The 18,941-nt window shown below is 46.6% G+C and overlaps 1 protein-coding gene across 2 annotated transcripts in view; it reads left to right on the forward strand.

Moving 5' to 3' along the window:
- Window positions 1–6: 6 nt before the first annotated feature.
- Window positions 7–18,941, forward strand: part of Serpine2 (serpin family E member 2) — an 83,795-nt gene continuing 64,860 nt past the window's right edge. For both annotated transcript variants that reach the window (XM_004638155.3, XM_023723062.1), the window contains exon 1: window positions 7–91. The gene's annotated coding sequence lies outside the window, so the exon portion shown is untranslated. The remainder of the gene's footprint in view (window positions 92–18,941) is intronic.

The following is an 18,941-nucleotide window of genomic DNA, read 5'->3' on the forward strand; positions in this document are numbered from 1 at the left end:
CCCGGCCGCCGCCGACCTCCCAGCTGCCCCGCGCCGCAGAGACCCGGCCGGCCGCGCCCCACCGGACCCGAGAGAGCGAGCGCTGAGTGCGGTGAGTGCGGGTAACGCGGCCCCGGCTCCGCGACCTTGCGCCCTGGAGCCAGGGCTGCGGGGAGCGGGCCGGGCGCCGACGGCGAGGCGGAGCAACTTTCCCGGCGCCACCCCGCGCCCCGTCCCGGTCCGAGAGGCCCCGGTGGCCCCGGGCGCGCGGCATCTGGAGTCCCGGGCTCGGCCCGCGACCCTCAGCCCGGGATATTCGCGTGCGAGCGGGCGTCCCCGACCCCGGCTCAGCCAGAGCGCGGGACGCGCGAGACAGCCCGACTCCGCTGGTACTTGCTACCTCTGCCGAGGGTGGAAAGACCGGGGCCGGGGGAGAGCTTTGCATCCTCCTCTGCCACCGGCTCGCCCCGCTCGGGCAGGTCCAGGCTAGTTTCCCGGGTGAAAGTGGCTAGTGACTACAGGTAAGGAGAAAGTACTGCGAAATTCAGGGAGGATTTGGGTACAGCGTTTGATTTGCCCTGGAGCCGAGCGAGAGAAAGCTTCTGTTACGTAAGCCAGCCCTCCACCTTCAGGTGCTGCGGGAGAGGATGGGGAAGATTTTAGTGTTTTAGGAACACCGTCTTCGCTGTGTGTCTCTGGAGAAAGCGCGGACACCGCTGTGTCTTGCTGGGACTACATGGCAGAGAGCGCTCTTACGTTTACCATCGACAGAAAAAGGTGTGGGAGGGACTTTTTTCTCTCTCAAGCCAGGAAGCCGTTTACTTCTCGGAACTGTTCTGGGAACAATTTATCTGATAATTTTGTGTTCTGGAGATTTTATGTGGGAAGTTGACCTGGAGTAGATAACTGGAGAAAATGTCAGCATCGCTAATTTGCACATCTAAAGCGCATCTCAAAATTGGAGATACTTTCCTGCAATCTGCAAATCTAAACCAGTCATTCTAAGGTATTTACAAAACACAAGCAGAAAAGAAATGTCTTCAGCCATTCACCTGTGGGTGCTAGTCTTAAAGGGAAGGTTTCGTTCAACCCCCAAGTTTTGAATCTTTACTAAAATAATTTTTGAAAGTACTGTACCGTGCAGGGCAATTACTGAAGGTCATGATACTGCCTTCCATCTTTTATTCTCTAAAAAAGTGAACCTAAGCAGAAAATCTCCATCTCCTAGGAACTTCATCTATCAGTGCAATTTTTGAAAGGGCAAAAATTCCTGTGCCTCCAAAGGACCTTAATTTTCAGTTTCACGTGAGCTAGTTGAACACTAGTCAGAGAGGTGGTAACCTAGCCTGGTCCCCAGCCACGCCCCCACCTTCCTGACATCTCTGTCCTGTCTTTGTGGCACAGGACAAGGACTTTGGTTTAAAAAGGAAGAGGGAAGGAATGTCTGCCCTTATCCCAGGTCTATGTGGGTGATGCTTTAGAAACCCCCAACCCATCAAATCCAGTGGCCTTCCCTGTCCAGCTGCCCAAGCCACTCACCCCATCCGGGTCCTGTCCTCATCCCAAGATGCTCAGCTGCTGAGGTCAGAAACTCCAGTGTCTTATGGTCTCTACCCCACAAGCTCCTTCTCCCAGGCTGCAAACTGGAGCTCCCATGTCACCTCAGTGGCGAGATCTCCAGCGTCTGCCCTCCCTAAAGCTCCTCAGGTGGCCTGCCGGCCCTCTCCACTGAGCAGCAGAGGTTGCCAGATTTGCTGCGTGTTCTATGCCATCTCTTTTCCATATTACCCTGCCATCCAGTGGATCCTGGCTTCTCAGTTTGCATATTTTGCTAGGCCTCTGTGTGTGTAAAGATAGCAGGTCCTTGATGCTTTGGAGTGGGTGTTCTTGTGGGAGAAGACAGAAAGCAAACATAAAGTATAAAACATGATTTTAAAAATAGGGTGGAATGATGGAAGAAAAATCAAGTTGGACTGCAGAGTTAGAGAACATTGGAACAGAGTCCTCCTCAAGGAAGGGATTGTGTCTCCAGTGGTGTCTTGCATCTCAACACCTCCTTCTGCTTGGGAATTGTACTTTTATCTTCAGTCTCTCTACTTGGGAGTTCCTCTTTTTTAGCAGCGTTTCAAGATGTCCTAAACTTGTTCCTGTGTCCCTACTTCAGCACTCAGTGCCGCCACGTGTCCCCTTCTTAGTTGAGCTGTGACCCAACTCCACTTTCCTTCTCTGGAAAGCTGGCTGGAGTCACCCCAAAGTAGAAGATCACAGTTTGCAGAACAGGCAGCCTCCTACCTACCCACAGGCTGCTCTGTGGCATCGCTGAGGTGGTTTTGTGCCTTTCTGGTGCTTTTCTCCTCTCTGTGCCATCTTCAGTTTTCTGCCTGTTCCCTGGCGTCTCTGCTGCCTGCTGGGTTCCCCAAGGCCTCTCTCCACCCCTTTTCTTTCTGCTCTCTGTACAGTTGTGGCTGAACCATGTTCCCACAGCTTCAGCTGTCTCCAGTCTAGCATGAGTCCCGGCGTGGCAGCCAGCAAAGCATTCTCCTGCTTTCCAACTGGTTCTGTGCACTCCAGTAGACTTATTCTAACAAGAAATCCAAAATTGGTTTTAGTTTTTATTGTCCACCACATAACCACTTCAGCATTAGCCAAGTGTCCCAGGATTTTTTGTAGTAGTTGTTTGCTCATTGGATTTTTTTTTTTTTTCTTTTCTGTTTTGTTTGGTCGTGATATCACCACTGTTCTGCCACCATTCTCAGAAGTGCTGGAGCAGGAGCTACCCGGTGGTGCTGGACTTGCGCACTCCTGCCTCCAGCAATTCCCCAAGTTCCTGGTGCTTTTCTCTGAGAGCCCATAAATCTCTACTCTGCTCACTGTAGTTCTGCCTTGCTTTAGTGTAGAAGTGGCAAAATAGTGCCACTTGCGGCCGGCACATGTGCTGCACGCCTGAACAAAGCATACAGAAATGGAGTTGGTATTTGGACATCTGGAGGGGGGTCTCTTGCATTTATGGCTTGTCTTAAAAATCAGAAGACCTGGAAGATGAGGCTTGTTCCCCAGGTAATAACACTCATGCGAGTGCTGGTGCCATTTTCTGAAGATTGGCTGCCTTCAGGGTCCCCCTGAACCATCATTGACAGTGCCTTTCCTGTTCCCATTGGTTCCAAGCTAGTAACCCTAGGCTGAGACAGCCATTGGCAGCTGAGGATCCCAAGGGCTTACGGCACAGTTTTCTGCCCCTAGTTTTGTATCTTTCCTGCATTATTGCTGACCTAACTTTCCTCCAGCCCCCTGAAAGCTGAGTCTGCTGTATGTCGCCCAATGAAAATTAAGTGTGCAGGATAAACCCAAGGAGCTATGTCATGTCACAGTAGGTGTCTCAGGTGGCACAGTGAGGCCTGCAGTGTTTTTATGCAGTCTTGTACCTGAGTTTCTCAGAATGCTTTCGAACTCGTGTAGCTGGGTAGCTGAGACAGAATTCTGGTGTTACCTCTCCTGTGTCTGCACTTCAGACCTCACTCACAGCTGTTGTATTCCCTGCCCCCCCACCCCAAGTAGATGAGACAGGTTGAATCCCACATCCCAGGCAGCAGTGGGGAAGCGAATGTGAAGGTACGGGCTGCTCCAGGACCCCCTGGCAGTTGGAACATCGTGGGCCCAGAGTCATCCAGTGTGTTGCCACAGATACTTAGCTACCTTTGGGCAGTCTTGGCACAGAGCTTGAGCTTTCGTCAGCACGCATTGGGGGACTTGCCACTGTGCCCCAGTGATTCCCTAGGCTGCCAGCTGTGTGTGATGACCTGACAGGGTCTCAGCTTTGCTCTGCCCCTTCCTACCTCCTTGTCTTGCTCCCTTCCGGAAATGATTTTCTTGCACACTGGGTTTCCTATAGACTCGCGTATCATAGGGCTACACATACCCCTGTTGTGTCTCTGCCCAGATTCCCTTCCTCCATGTAGGGCCAGTGTTTGTCTCATTGCCTGCTTTTCCAGACTCAGGTCTAGCATCACCTGTTCCGGTGTGTTTCCTGGCAGTCACTGACCCCACCTGTCTCTAGCACGCATGCCCTGTGCACACCATGGAGCTCTGCCCTGTGCCCAGCTCAGTGGCCGCAGCTGCTGAGTTATCACAGCACACTTAAGACCCTAAGCCCTGAGAAGCTGTACCTGTGTTCTAGTTTTGTTTGCACCAGCAAAGGCATTTCACAGATGCCAAACCCCACCAACTGTCTTCACGTATTTGCCTAAATCTACTGTGTATTTTATGGAACAGGGCTTATATTTTAAGCTTAATGGGGACCTTTCCCCCTAGGTTGCCATTTCTGGTCTTGGTACTTCTGAATTTATTATTTATATTCATGCTTTTTAAATTTCTGATCAACCATGTCTTTTGAAGCAGAGCATCACTTAGAAGTCAGCAGCACAAGAGTGCTTTCTGGGCCTGTGACTGCTTGGATTGTCCTCATGTGGACCCTTTCTGGATGGGTTGTCTTTCTTGAGGACCTCTGACTTGGCCTTCCATGGTTTGTACAAGGTAGTGAACCCCATTTTGGTTTATTTCCAGTAACCTTCCTGGAGATGATGATTTATGACCCCTTAGTGACCTCATTTGGCCATGGAAGTCTTGTGGCTGGTAAGCTGGGTAGGAAGAGCCCTGGGTGAGAGAGGGTTTGGGCTGTGCCCCTGACTTTCTACGTAAACCATCAGTAACTGTTTTCTGGTCTGTATAGTGGATATTATTGAAATGAATGAGAATATCTCATTAAAGCTTGCTTATAAATTTTTTAAAAATATGTAACTTTGCTTTTTTTGCTTCAGCTTTCTCATAAATACAATATCAAATGTAGATGAAATTTTTCTCAAATGCATTATTCTGTGGTGAGATACCATGAATTCTTGTCTATCTCTCTGCTTTCTAAGCCTATAAAATCATTCTGCATTAGTACTCAGAAATATTGCAGGCCAACATGAAGATTTAGTTTGTATTCCCACTTGGAGGTGCTTACAAAATTGTTTTCAAGAAATCAGGCCTCCTACACTTGGATCTTCTTTGTAAGCCTGTTCTCCATAAATGTTCTAGGAATCATCTTTCTACATAAAAAGATGGTATGCGTGATCTGGAATTCAGTGTTGGGTTTTTTAAAAATGCCCTCAGGCAGTGAATAGAGTCAACTGCAATAAAACACATATTTAAGTTATGTCTTTATGTTTCCAGTCTATCTAAGGACACTGAAAGGTTAGTTTGGCAGTTCCTGTGGCAAAAGACCACCTTCCACCCCAATGCCAGGCTTACTCATGCTCAGCGAGTCTCCTCTTTATTCCCTTGGAAGTATCAGGTCTGCGCATGAGGCCAGTCCAGAGCAGCCTCCTGGGATTGCTTCTGGGCACAGCCATGGCAACAGAGAGCTCAGCAATCCCGTTTGTAATGATATCAGCGGACTGTGACAGACAGACACGTCCCATTTCATCCTTGAATTCCTCCAGAGTTTGGAGCACACCCTCATGTGAGATCCAATCGGGATCATCTGGGCTTTTGATTATGTTTACCTCAGACTTTGCTCTTTGCATGAGAAGATAATTTGAGAATTGGGATCCAGTGTGCCCTTCTATTTTTATCAGTTAATGCTGAGGAGAAAGATAATGTAGAGAAGAGTGTTGGGTAAGTAAACAAAGCCCTATCAAAAAGATGAAAGAATTTCTTGTACGGCGTGCAAATCTTGATGAACTCAACTTTGTTTTGAGCCCCTAGCCGCACTGTACAGTGAGGACTTGGGCCACCTGTGGATTTCTCCTGAGAACACACCAAAATATCATCGGTGCCTCACTCCCGTCCCATGTGTAATGCCAACAAATATGGTAGTAGGAAAAATAACCACTTGTTTTTATCCTAAGATTTTATGATCTAAACCTAAAAAGTACACGTGGGTACGTGAGAGGGCCTAATGCCAAGTACAAATCCCACTCCCAAATGAGTAAGGTGACTGCCAATGAAAATAGATGTTCCTTTCTTTCAGGAGAGGACTGAATAATGGCAGTGTTTTCTTCTACTAAAGTTCATTTTTTTCTTCATTATTAAAGCAAGGAAGCTACTTAGGAAGACGTTACTGTATTTGCATTGAAGATTCACTGTTCAGGCTGTATGAGCTGTTAACTCCTCTTTTACGTTTTCTTTCAAGCACAGGATCCTAAATCAGAGTAACTGCAGCAGAATCACAGCACCAGGGGAGAGGATCGCTTTGCACTGTAAACCCCAGGCCTGGCCGAGGTGGCTTTGGCTCTGAAGCTGACTGGAACCAGAGACAGAGAGCCTTGAGGCTCTCAGCCCTACCTCTTTCCTCTTGGCTTTGCTTCTTCCTGCTGATTGTCTTCTTTCTCTCAGAGATAGGAGGACAAGTATCCCTGGCCTCCTGGGGCTTCCTTAACGATCTCACGTAGAAAAAAAAATCCTAGGAGTCTGATTGGCTCAATTCTGGTCCTTCGCCTTTCCCTCCACCAATGGCTGTGGTCAGGAGAATGTTGGATTCTGATTGGCTGAGGCCAAGTCACACACTCCATCCTGTGATCAGGAGAGGAAAGTGTGGAAGGGGCTGTGCCGGGCAGGCAAGTGACCCAACTGCCGCTGGTGTTCAGTTGACAGAGGGTCTGTGTGGCCGCGGACCTTGTGCCTTTCTCTGGGACAGGTGCTGATGTTCCACATTAGACAGTGAGGGAAAGAAGAGTGTGGGACGCTTGAGTTGTCCAAAATCAGAGATCCTGTGTGTGTGTTGGTGCCAGTACTGGGACCCAGGTCTGTACATGTGTGAGCGGTGAGGTGAAACCAAGGGTTTCAAAGACCTATCCATGAGCCATATTTATCCCTTCTTGGAAGGAAATTCCTGCCAAGCCGCACTCCACTCCTCCTTTCAAAAGCTATCTTCTCGCTGTGTACATGATCTCCTTCGGTATACAACCAAACCAGGAGGTGGAAAGAGGCCAATTTCTTGATGTTGTCTAAAGTAACATTTTTATGTCTTTTGGCTCTCTGGTTCATTCCTTAGGCACTATTTTTTTTTTCCCTGAGACTAGAGTCTAAAATTAGTACTGACCTTTGGATTGGGAAGGTAGAGTACATTTATATAGAATCCAAAGGAATAACTCAGGCTGGGCTCGCTGAATCTCAGCAGAGCCAAAGAGTAAGTGTGATGTGGTTTTCAAAAGGTACTGAATTGAACTCTGGGCTTTAGCTTTTCTTTTCTTAAATTATATAGTTACCTTTACTTCACAATCTGTCACTTGTAAATAACAGAGATTCTCTTCTCCACCTCCTCTTCCTTGTCCAAAGTATAGTATCTAAGGGGCCAGTGGGCTATGGATTGTATCTGTGTTTGATCACTGACCATGATGAGGCCATAACCGAATTTTTTAACTCCATACCCCAGCTTCTTCATTTGTGAGTTGGGCATAAGGCCAGTCGCCCTTGCAATGTGGTGAAGATGAAGTGGAGAGTATATCATAGCTGCCGAGCCCAGTGGCAGGAATGGAGGTGACTTAGGTGACACGGGTGGTCATGGGGCCAGCCTATATTTGGGACAGGAGGACAGGTGCACATTGGACTTCTCTGGGATTCATGTTTCCTTTGTCCCTTTGACCTGGTAAGTGAGGGAGTGGCTTGCTGTGTGTGTTGGCACACTTTGTGCCAGACCTACAGCCATCTGTCCTTCCTGCAGGCTGTGGGCTCTCTGTGTTGGGGCCAACAGTGAAAGATGGCCCGTGTGTGAAAGGCGGTCTCTCTGATTGCCGTTCTTGCCTGTGGGAGAACAGCCCTGTTTGCAAGAGCTCTTTGCAGGGACACATTGCAAGAGCCTGGTTGCATTTTCCCTTGAGTTAGTTGTAAAGAATGAATAAGCGTCTGTAGCCTAGGAAAAGCCATCTATTTGGTTTAATACATAGGCCTTTGCAAGGGCAGCATCCAGAGACTTCTCTTTTCATCCTTGTTTGTCGGTCTATGAAAAAGTCATTCTCATATGGCAGATGAGGTCCAGATATCCAGAAATAACCATTTTAAACATGTGCTCAATGAGCTTAAGATGCACAGTCATTTAATTATGATTTCGTTCCCATCGCATGTGTTCCGAGAATGTGAGAGGAACCTTAGCAAACATTTCCAAATGTATTTTCTGCCACCATCAGTAGGGTTTCTTTTTGGGCTTTCACAGGCAGATATCCACGTGGATCTGCTAAGGAGATGCCGCACCTGAATTGTTGCACTGTCAGTGAGATGGGAGAAGATGGAGAGTGTTTCTTTGTTTGTCTGCTTGTTGTATTTAGTACAGGGTCTACAGGGTCTCACTACACGGATCAGATTCATAGTGATCCTCCTATTTTCAGCCTCCCAAGCGCTGGGATTACAGACATGTGCCACTACACCCAGTTTCAGTGGCCATCTCAGCACACCCCAGGGGCAGGGCCGGCACAGCAAGCCAGGGATCGAACCCCAGCCCCTGCATCTGCCTAAGCAGGCGCTTTTAGTCCACTGAGCTATCTGGCCAACCCAGGCTGGAGATTCTGTGTGGTGGCCTAATTATAAGGAAAATTTTCATTCTAAATATATGGCTTTTCTCTTTGAAATTAATTTACTAAAAGACTCATATCATCTGCCAAACTATGTTAATTTCTTAATGATGTGTTGATTACAATAGCAATTTGGAGGATTGGCCGAAGGTGCTAAAGTATTCCTAATAAACTTATTCTTGTGCGGCAAGGTGGTAAATTATGAATATTGAAGTGCTGATTTTACTAATGTGAATTAATTTAGCACAGTTGAGTGTAGGAAAACATAGTCCCTGTGTATATATCGCTTATTAGGCTAAAATTTTTTTGAGCAAGGTAAGTCCATTTTTTGGCCTCCCTGGACCTTGTATTTTAGTTGTGTCTGTCCTACGGGGAGCCCTCGGGTCTGTCTCACTCCTGTGGACCCATTCTCCTGCACCTAGAATGAAGGCACCCAAACAGTTGCCTCCCAGGGAAAACGCAGTGGAAAACGTCCATGTGTCAAGTGCTGTTAGATGTGTTTTATGCATGACCTTGTGGAACCCTAGTGACCCCCGGAGGGCACGGTTAGACCCAATTTGGAAGTGAGAAAACTGAGTCTCGGACATTTAGAGCAACCTGGTCGGTGCTCGGTGGCAGGCGGCAGGGTGCAGACTCCGGGTCTACAGGCCCCTGCACAGATTCCTGGTTCTGGAGCAATTTTTTCAATGAGGGGGCCAAGACAGCTTGATGGAGTAACAAAGCAAAAGTCCCTGCAAAATAAAGGTGAGGACATCGCTAGACAGAGACTGAATTTGGGGATGAAATGAGCTTAGGCTTAACCCAGCCAGCCACTGTGTGGCCTTAGGCCTTTTCCCTCTCTGGACTCCAGTTCCAGCTGCTGGCAAATGCAGATAATAAAGATGTTACACTCTCTCTGCAGAGAAAGATCACATTTGTCCTGTTTCATGGGCAGGGAAATAGGCGATTCATCGACTTAAATCACTTTGCAAGGTCAGGGCTGTGATAGATTGGGAACTGGTATCTGTAACTGCTGTCACCCATTGCCTCTCCATGTGCCAAGCCTGGGTATGAATTGGTACTGAAATGTTGCTTGTCACCTTCCTTGATTACCCACCTGAATACGTACACACACACACACACACACACACACACACACACACATTTGGGAACTGTCACCATGTTTCCCTACAGCATGTAGCCAATTCTTGTCTCCTTTTCTCTATGTTCACTGCCAGGTTCTTAAACAAGATCTCCCATAACACTAAAAGAGAGGCCGCAGGACTTGCTCATGATCACTGCCCCGCACAGGACCTCCAGGAGCTGAAGGTGGCGACCCTGTTCCATCTGGGTGACATTCAGTTTCAGAGCAAGTTTTCGAGCACATACGTGCTCGGAGAAGGAGCACAGCAGTATCTATAAACCAGGTTAACCTTTGAGTATCTTCTGCCCTTGATAAGAAAGGCACCTCTGTGACACTTTAACAATTCAAGATAGCTGAGGGCAGTGACTTTCCGCATTGTGTGTGTTTGGGGCATGTGCCAGTGCATTGTCTGTAGAGGATTTCAAAGAGATGATAACATTCTGTTAGAGTGAGTTTGCTTTGTGTTATCTGTGCACATCATGATGATAAAATGCTCTTCCACCAGACCAGATGGTCCTGTCATCCCCACCCTGCTGCTAGATCTTACATTAGGCCAGCGATGAGCTCTGAAAATGGTGACACTTAAGGTCAGCTGTGGTGAGGGGGACTGAGTCTTTGGAGAAGGCTTCCTGGAAGTCCTCTGCCTCTGTCTTAGCTACTGTGGGAGAGCAGTCCGTGGCCTTGAGGACCAGAGTGGCCCTCTATGCCCTGCCCTCTGCGTCTTCCCAGCAGCCCTGAGAAGCTGGTGCCCACAACACTTCTGTAGACCAAGTGGTGGGGTATCTCCATGGCCTCAGGGTCCTCCTCTGAGATGTGCGGTAGCATCATCTTCTTCCTGTGGGCTGGCTGGGAGACTCTGGGGTACCAGTGCACAGCCCCTAACATACAGAAGTGACTGAAATGTCAGGAATGTGGATGAGAGGTGAAGCTTTGAGGTGTGAGGCGAGGTATCAGCATGGAGGTAGTGAAAGGCCTCGTGGGTAATGTAGTCCTCTCTTTTCTTTGACTTTATACTCCACAAAATCCTGTTTTCGCTCTAAACTCAGTAGTATTCTATCTATTGATTTATATTGGCTATGCATTGTTTGTTTGGCTCTCTGTGACTGAATGTAAAGAGATATCCTTCACAGAGGAGAAATGAGTTCCCTTAAAAAAGATAGAAGTTGTAGTAGGCAACGTTGATAAGGTGTGAAATGTTACTAGCACCACTTTGGCTTTGATTAAATATGTGTGACTACAAGGTACAGGCACACACAGAGCTGGAGGGAGGCCATCTCCTCTGACCCAGGCACAGCTGCGGTAAACAGGGCCCGAGCATAGCCTTGCAAGCCATCGAAAGACACTGAAGTGCAGGCGTTTTTCTGAAAGCCTGACCCAGCTTAAAGACCCAGTGCCTAAATACAAAGTGAGAAATGTCCCCAAATGGTTCCTTAGTCAAAAGGAGTTGCTCTTCATAGGGCCCTTACAAAACCTTTCATGTTATAGAGGTCCTGAGAAGTTCATTATTCAGAGTTTATCAAAGGCTTACTTGGGTAGAACTCTTCAGCACCTGCTGAGAGTACAAGCAAGGTGCGTTGGCCACCTTGGCTTGACGCATCCTTCACCAGTCTGCATTCTATGGCTTGTGGAGATTGTGGGATGCAGAGGGTTTCAGTTTTTAGAAAGAAGTTATGATTGAATACACATTGAGTGTATATCACAATAGCCAGGTACTAACTCCTGTATTGAAGTACAACTGGCTGCTGTAACAGATAGATCCAAATATGTACCGTTTCTCAAACACAATGGGAGGTTATTCTCCGAAGTGGGTCTGTCTTTGTGAAACTTGGTGGTTCAGCATACCCTGAACATGGAAGGGCTGGCTCCACTTCACCCTGCAGCTGCAAGCTCATGGCTGTGGCTGCAGAAAGGTTGTTGCAGATGGCATCTGAGACCTTCTGGTGGCTCAGACCTAGGAGAAGTTGGGTGTTCTGGTCACTCCTGCCTGCAGCAGAGGTGAGGAAAGGGAGCTGAGCTCTGAGGGCTGGAAGGCAAGGAACTGGGTGGCTGTGAAGCTAGTAACTTCATGCCAAGTGAAAAGGTCACTTTTAAAAAGTTGCACAGTCAATAATCTGTTGTAGGTCATGAATATGTTATGACTTTGGATTCTGGTGCTGTCTGTCGAAAGAATCCAGGGCAGCTTTGCACAGAAACAAGGCTTTTATTCTTCTGCCCAAGCACCAAGGGGAAACCAATGAGGGTCAAGAACCCCAGGTTATGGGGCCGGGGAGATAGCTCAGTAGAATAAGCGCTTGCCTGGCAAGCACAGGGTCTTGAGTTCAATCCCTGGTACCGCAAAAAAATAATAAAATTTTTAAAAAAAGAACCCCAGGCTGACCAGGAGAGAGAGGGATAGCTTTTATGGCCTTGCCTTTTAAGGTCATCACCTATGGAGGTGGCATTCAAGTTGCATGTGACACATTTCATTACTACCATAAGCCTCTGCCTTGCGTTGTGATTTTTTTTTACTATGCTAATAAAGTAAAAGTAATGATAGGTTACTTTAGTGATTATTCTATGTGTGTGTTTTCACACACACGTGCGCGCACACACACACACACACACCATCATCAGCGAAATTTTCTAATTAGGTTTTATAGCAGAGCAGATCATGCCCCTGCCTCCATGGGTTTGATCTTAATAATCTTGTCTTTCTTGGCTCTGGCTTCTGGCTGTCTCTGCTGACCGAGAGGCTTTGAAGGCTGAGCCGAATTCCCATCCTTCCATCTCTAGGTGTGTGCTCCTAATTTCCTAGCTTTGAAGATTGCTCCACCCTTTTTTAGCTCCCTGATTTCTGGTATGTCTGTTATCCCCTGAAGACTGAGGGCTAGCCCAGTGCCTTAAGTATATTTTTACTTCTGAGGGCAGCGGTCCTGCAGCACATGAAGGGCTCTCTATTTTTTGGTGGCCACATGGCACAGAGCCTTGGAGAGTGTTGTGTCACAAGAAGCTTGGACAGTGGAGACTCTATGCTTAGGAAAGTGGCTAGGAGCTCAGAAAGTATGGCAGGCTAGAGATGGCCTGGGAAGAGACCGAATTCAAATGCTTCTTGGAAAGCTGGGATGGAAAGAGTGCTATTTCTAACTCATACGTGACTTGACATATTAGTCATAAAGTCTGTTAGGTCTGGCTGACCCACACTTGCAGGGCCAGTGGCAAGGCTCTTCTCGGTGGGAAATAAGGAAGATGGAGTTGTCTTATCTGAGAAGTGTCTCTTACTCACATGCAAGGAGGAGTTAGAGGCCAGAAAAATAAAGCATTTGTACTGGAAAGAGGTGTGCTGGCCTGTGGGGAGAGTGGTATCAGGTTTAAGGTTTCAGAGAAGCTTGTTTTGCATCTAGGAGTAAAAGCAGAGGCCAAGATTGAGGAATGGCAGCACTGCCTATCCTATGCCTAACTGAGGGCATGACGGGACCCAGAGGGACCAGATGGGGGTACAGGAGATGCTGTCTCTGCGAGAAGCCCTTGCTGTGCCAGAGTCAAGGTCAACCCATCCATGTACTCTCACCTCTTTCCAGCTGTACAATGTGGCCAATTATGCAGCCTCTCTGCATCTCTGCGTGTGAGGTGCATGTTCACAAGACTCTGCACATAGTGAGAGCTTTACAGGAGGATATTTGTGTCTCCTGTGGTCTGCACAGCCACTGTCTGAGCTAAAAGGTGGAGGGGCTTGCTGATTTTATAGAGGAGGAACCCAAGCACGGAGACTGCCTGGGACAAGCCCTACTTCTCCATTGTGTGAAGGTGAACTTGAGTGTCTTCTTGGACACAGCTAAATGCACTGATGCCTCCCCCAGAAGCTGAAGGCTTCGGCGTGGACCTTAGCTGGGGAGGTTGAGGCAGACAAACAGAAGAGCCTTGGGATTTGCCTAAAGTGAGAGCACCATTCCCATCACTTCAGGGGGTTTCTGAGCTTCAAAGAGCTTTTCTGGATTAATGGCCTTTTGCCAGAGGCCAAAGTAGGGGGTTAGAGACCCAAACCTATAAAGCAGACTCGTTTTTTTAACATTCCAGTGCAGCTTGCTTACAGACTTTTTGTACTGAGAGAAGAGCGCAAAGAGGAATAACCAGTTGGCAGTCAAAGCCAGAAGCCCTCATGTAGAGGAGGTCGTTCTCTTCACTGGTCTTCCCCCTCGATCCTTCCCTCTGGGAATGATACTGGGACTGTCTTAGTTACTATAGAAAATATGAGGAAATTGCCCCTGGTGACAGGTTATCGAAATTGCTAGTTTCAGTTTCCATTCATTATTTCTAATTTTGTTTCTTGATAGAACAAAAAGTTAAAGATTAAAGATTTGCATAAGGAACAGTTTAAGGAGCAAAGCTTACTTGTGGCTGGTACTTTTATTTATTTAATAAATACATATATGTTTATTGTCCACTGTGTTCCCTAAGTTTAAATTCTTGTGATTTCGGCCTTTGATTATTATTGCAAGTGATATCTATCTAGACATCTCCCCAAAGCCTCATGTGCTCACAGGTGGGGCTTTTGGGAGGTGGCAGGATTGTGGGTGTGTGGCACTGGAGGCATCAGCTGCTGGGTTTATTGTGGGGTGTGATGCTGGCAGGCAGAGTCTGGTGGGAGGAGGCGGGTCGTGGCCGGCATGATGTGTGCCTGTCCTGCCTTCATTGCCTGCTTCTTGCTGTCTGCCATACCATCCTGCCTTGGAGCTGGCTGATTATGAAGTAAAATTGCTACAGGCTATGAGCCATAATAAACCTTTCACTTAACTTATGGTGTTCAGTATTTTGTCCCCACAATGAGAACGGAGCTAGAACAGTTATCGTTTACTAGCTCTCACCCTCTGGTGGTTCCCTCTGCCTGGTAGGGGAAGGACAGCTCACCTCATCTTCCAGTGCCCACCTCCTCTTCCTCATCTGCTATGTGTTGGGACACCAGCAACCAAAGGCTCTTTTCCTGCGTGCTTCCCTTCCTTCTTAATCCCACACATCACTTTCTCACTTGTTTCTTGGCCATTAAAGGCTTCCATCTTCTGTCAATCTGTAAGCTCTTAAGGGCAGTCTCTGCTTTCCTTTAATCTTTGTAATAGCTACCATCGTTGCTCTGAGTAAGCCTTCTAACTGTTCGCTGGAAGAACACATGAGCTCTTTGTGCAACCCTAGGAATGACAGGTGAGCATCAATTCTGCAACACCCTTTATGCCCCGATCACCACCATCCGGGCACTTTTTCTTGAGTGTACGTTACTTCTCCAGATCTTCATTCACATGGACTCTGCTGCCAGCCACCCTTGGAACCATCATCTTGGCTGTCATTTGGGAGCAGAGATGGTCTTTCACATGCCAAAAACAACTGCTGTGGGCACTCAAGACCATGTTTTGACTCTGGTGAAGGATGATCTTATCTACGGTGCCTTCCTCTTGGCAGGCGCATCTTGCTGCTATTTAGAGATTTTTCTCTGGGCCACACAGGTTTGAACCAGTCAAGTCTAGGAGTATTTGTTTTCTCAGGAAAATAAAACTATTAAAGCCATTGTTTTAAAAAGTCACCTAGAGCATTAAAAACCTCCAATCACCAATTCACAGTATTAAAAGTTAGGAGTGTCTGGGGCTACAGGCAAGCAATATTGAAGCAAATGTGTGGAGTACTTTAAGACAGCATTTGATTGTACATTTAAAATAGGGAATGCAAATTGAAATTCCTCCTGGGTGCTTTAAATCATGCATTATATGTGCAGTATTTTCAATTAACTGCAGGAAAAAAGAATGTGTTCAGTATAGCTCTATTTTTACAGCTGGGAATGGCTCCGAGAACACAATTGACTATTTCATACATGTGAGATTTATTTAAATGACTTGTGGGGCATTTATAGTTTAACCAATAATTGAAAATATTGTCGTAGTGTGGCAGGTGAAACTAGGAAGTTATTTCTGCATTCCTGACACAGGGCTGTGAGCTTGAGAGAGCATATTATTCGAAGAGGGCTGGACAGGGAGTTAGGTCAGTCGAAACTCAGTCCTTCACATTTCATTCCAATGTAGGAAAAAAGAATGCTGCTTTCTGCAAGGAGCCAAAATGCTCTCTTTATGTGCCAAACACACAACCAAGTCCGATCAGATGTTCAGAGCCTGGGCCTTCACCCAGCTCTTCTCGCACCCCTGTATACCCCACCATCTTCTATCATTTCACTTCCTCTAGTCTAAAATATTGATGCAGAAAGAAACGTTGAGTCTGTCAAGATGGACCAGCTCACCTCGTCATGGCTATTAACATTCCAGGAGAACTGAAATGAATGTTCCCGTTGCCATGATGTTGTAAGTGGGCTGATGTTGTACTAAACCTCATGACTCCTCCTGTGATCCAGACAAGTGTAGGTTGTTGAGTAGCCATTCTGTGGGCAGGAGGAAAATCTTAACTGTAATTCACCAGTGTCTAACCTTTCTCTATGGCAGTGGTTCCCATTCAGGGACAGTCCTTCCTCTGTCTTCTAGGGACATTTGTCAGTGTCTCAGGGTTCTTGGTAGTCACAGCTCTATGAGCAGTGCTACAGCCCACTCGTGAATAAAGGCAGAGATACTGCTAAACATTATGATGCACAGCCCCTAAAATAAAGATATCCAGCCCTACATGCCAACAATGTCGAGGTGGTTTAAAGTAAATGCTCTAGAATACAAATGTGCAGGACAGCATCTGTAGTGTTCCATGTGAATAAGCTGATCATCCATGCCATGCTGGTCGCTGAGGTACCTTAGTAAACAGAACAGTATCCCCACCTGGTTCACAGACACAAAGGGAAGGAAAATGACAAATGTTCCATTCAGGGGAAGCTCAGGCACCGATGTCTCTGCACTGAAAAGAGCCTGGCAGACTCAGTGGACCTGCAAACAGAAGCCAAGGCCAGGCCTGGGGCTGGCTGGGGGCTGGCAGGAAGGTTTCCTTGCAATAGAGTAGAATAGCCCTTGGAGAGTTTGACTCCAGGCTAGGTGCACAGGTCATGACCAGCTTTCTGTGCCAACATAATCACTAAACCAGTGTGGCCAGTGAGTTGGGTTCAAGGACCAGCATGCCCTTGTGGAGAGGTTGATGGCTTGGACTTGATACAAAGAGGAGGGAGAGAGTTAGACCATCCAGGATATGTGCAAGAGACAGAATGAAAGTGCCTGGTGGTGGTCTGAATGAACTAAGTGAAAGGGTACTTCCCAGACTTCTCCAATCGATTCTTAGATGTATGGTTAGGAGTCACTTGCTGCATTGTGGGACCTTGGAGAACAGCAAGGTTTTGGGTAGCGAATACTTGGACTTTTTCGTTCCATCCTAGAATTCCCATGAAAATGACTAAGGCACTATGTGCATTATGGTTGTATGTTTCTACCCTTTTTTGACAGCAAAGCCACTGTTTTGAGTTTGCTTGCAGAATCATACGCTCTTTGGCCTCACCCACCTCTGTCTCAGTGGCCACCAGGGTAGGTTCTCCATGCGGCTCAGCACTGTTTCTCAGTGGCCTGTTCCGGTGATCACCAAGCAGCTCCTGTTGCAGGTTGTCTCATCCATCTAAACAACCGAGACAGTGCCGAGAGTTGACCTAGAGGCCCGACTTCCACCACTGAATCTCTGGACCACCGAGACAGGACTTGTCTGGCTGTGCCACACTAAGACTTTTCAGAAAAATTACTTCAGTCTAATCTTCCCCTGTTTCAGTTTCAGGCTGAACACTTTTTATCCATGAGTTTGGCAGCCTTGGAAAAAGCACACAGGAAATTGGCCGGAGCCTGAGGCCCATTTCCTAAGGTCACCAGTGACATTTAGTTATCTCTGACCTCATCTCTAGGGCTCTCAGTAGGGACTGTAAGGGGCTGGACGCCTGCCCCAGGGAAGACAAGAACACCCTACCCCCAGGTCACTTTGCTTAAACAGAGTCAAACTCCGGTAACTACACACTAGACCCTGGAATCCTTGCAAAAAAACAAATAAATAAATACACTGGAAAAAGACTATGAGTAAATTAAGCAGCCAGACTTAAATTCCTTTTTATTTTTGAGGATCTAAATCTTTTAGGATCTTACCACTGGAATAAGTATTAAGATAGGCTCTAGTGTGCTCCTGAGGAGAGGACCTCAGCCCTTCATGATGACTGTAGTAAGTGGCAGTGGTGGAGGAGGCCTTGAGAAGTAACCAAAGAACTCAAGAAATCACCTTTTTTAGTGTATATAAAAGCTTCTGAGGGAGGGGAAATTATTAGACCCACTTTATAGATGGAAGAACTGAAGCCCACGAAAGTGAAGCTCTTGACAGTCACTTAATTAACTGGTAGTAGACATGTGTCGTTTGTCTCAAGAGCATATAGAGGCCAAATACAGTGTCCTACATGTTTTCATTTCTCTCTGAAAGGCTAAATTGATGTTGTCCCAACCTAACTAACCACAAAAATGTATGATTACAGAAAACCACAATATTTGGCACATTTTTTAAAAACCTGTAGTTTCAGTGAGTATATGGAATTAGGAAAGAAAGCAAACGATACCAGGATTTGACCAAAGGCACAGGTAACACTTGTTGGCCAACTAAAATTTTACTTTTGTCTTTTGCTTTTGAAATCATTGTATAACATATGATCACATTTACGTAGTGTTCTTGAAATGCATCATGTATTACACAACCTTTTGAGATTAGCTTTTTTCACTCAGCGTAATTCTCTTGAGATCCGCCCAACTCCAGGTTGTTGCTTGTTATCAATAGATCGTTCCTCTGTGTTGCCAGTAGTATTCTGTGGTGTGGATATACCACAATGTGCGTACTCATCTATTGAAAACCACTTGGGTTGTTTGCAGACTGGGGCCATTATGGATAAGGCTTTTGTAAACATGTGTGTATAGATCCTTATGTGAATGTGAGTTTTCATTGTCTGCAATAAGTGTTCAGGGTTGCTGGTCATGTGTGAAGTACATGTTAACTTTTATAGGAAACTACCAAACTGTGTTCAGAGCATCCTGTTTGCGATCCCACTGGCAATTTCTGAGCTATTCAGTTGCTTTGCATCCTCATCAGTGATTGGGGTTTGTGCCGGCTTTATTTTAGCCACTCTTAATTGGCAAGTAGTAATATCTTTCTGCGGTTTTCACTTGATTTCTTCCGTGGCCACTGATGTTAATACCTTTTCATGGGCTTGTATGTCCTCTTGAGTGGATGTTTCTTTCTGTCTTCTGCTTATTTCCTAATTGGATTGCATTTTTTTAAATAATTGGATCACAAGAGTTCCTTATACATTATAGATACTAGTCCTTTATTAGATATAT

Source organism: Octodon degus, unplaced genomic scaffold (assembly GCF_000260255.1).
Source record: "Octodon degus isolate 3935 unplaced genomic scaffold, OctDeg1.0 scaffold00096, whole genome shotgun sequence".
Lineage (NCBI taxonomy): Eukaryota > Metazoa > Chordata > Mammalia > Rodentia > Octodontidae > Octodon > Octodon degus.